The following is a 1,775-nucleotide window of genomic DNA, read 5'->3' as shown; positions in this document are numbered from 1 at the left end:
CAGTTGATGGGTGACCAGCACACCCTGTTTCAAAGTTGGTGGTGACTGTGCACCACTGTGCACTATGGATGCTACATCCAAGGCCCCTAGGGGGGTTGGGGTGCCCCCCCCCCACAATGCCCCCCCCCCAACTGTTTCCCTTCTACTCCCTCCCCCTGCCCCATACCTTTATTTGAAGTTGGTCTCCAGGATCGCAGTAGCCTCCTACCACGATCTGGGACTGGCGCCTCTGCTGACACCTCTGCCCTTGCTAAGCAACTATGATGGGGGGTGGGGGAGGATGGAATCTGGAGCACACAAGATTTAAATTTTTAAGTATAAGGGGAAGTAGGAGCAAGGGCTGGGGTGGGGGACTTCCAACCTCAATATTTGTTTGTTTGGTGGGGTGGCAAGTTCGGCCCCAAAGAGCCTTTGTAACTCAGGTGGGGGACAGGCCACAATGTGATTTTTTTTTTTAAATGGAACCTTACTTAACTGGATATATAATTTTTTGAATATAATCAGTTAAGTCTAAAGTTATACTACTAACCATAGCCGAAAACCTTTATGCATAACTGGCGATATTCAAAAGGATCTTTAAAGGTATCCAGCTAATGTTAGTTGGATAACTTTAATTGGGGATATTAAGTGAGACCTTTTATCCCACTGAATATCCAGGACAAGTTGTCCAGCTAATTTTAGCCGGATAACTGGTCTATGAAACGTCCTACTAAATATGTACCCTTGGGTTTCCAATGTATGCAAATATAAATCAATGTGTGAGCCTTCTTAGAAGGAGCTCTTTTTGCTTGAACTCCCAGTTGAAGGAAGTCAAAATGTCTAGTTCTAGACAAAGAGCATTCAGGTGTCTGGTTCCGAAGCGCTGGAACAGTCTGCCTTTGCATATATGGGTGTTGAAAGATTATCTTACATTTAGACGCGAGTTAAATTCACACAGGAAGGTTTTGATTAAGCCATTTATGCTTTTCTTACTGAGTGCTATGGGCGGACAAATTGTTTGTTTATTATTTATTTTTGGGTTTTTATATACCCATCTTCTTGCATTGGATGCAAATCAAACCGGTTTACAGTGAAACAATTTAACTTGCCTAGGAGCATTACATGGAACAAAGAACATCAAACCAATAAGAGTGCTTATGAGCATTACATAGAAACAAAAGAGGAACACTTAAACATTTAAACCTATAAAAAACCTTTGGTAACTATTCTTATACAAAAAGTGAGAAAAGAGCCATCAATGTTAAAACGAGATCAAGCGGATGATTGTCTCAATTGAGAAGGAATATTGGGAAGGGAGATAGAGGGCGGACACAGGGAATGGAAGAAGGGGTGGAGGGACGGGTAGAAAGAAGGTGTAGGATAGGGGAGGATAAGAGGGTGAATTAATAATAAATAGAACCAATCAAAGATATCATGGGTAGTTCTTGACAGTTATACACAATGTCCCTCTTCCTTCCACTGTCTACTCCTCATTCCTTCCCTCATTCTTTGCTGCCTCATGCCCTGCCTCAGTCTTGATTTGTGTTTGTGGCAACACTCCCCCCTCCAAGAATAAAAGCCCTGAATGTTTCAGTCCATGGAGCCTAGTTTACCTTGTAGCAGTAGCTGTAATAAATCTTCCAGCAGCTGGGTGGCAGCAACAAGGAAACCCTCTGCACTGCCACCAAGGGCGCACTTACATTGGACAAGAGAGGGGATGGGGGAGGGCATAGGGCTGCCAAGAGAAATAATCTACTCTTCTGCGTCCAGTTAGCCGGAAGATTTATTGCAATCAC

Source organism: Rhinatrema bivittatum, chromosome 2, assembly GCF_901001135.1.
Source record: "Rhinatrema bivittatum chromosome 2, aRhiBiv1.1, whole genome shotgun sequence".
In the NCBI taxonomy this organism is placed as follows: domain Eukaryota; kingdom Metazoa; phylum Chordata; class Amphibia; order Gymnophiona; family Rhinatrematidae; genus Rhinatrema; species Rhinatrema bivittatum.
Note: the sequence above shows the minus strand (reverse complement) of the source record.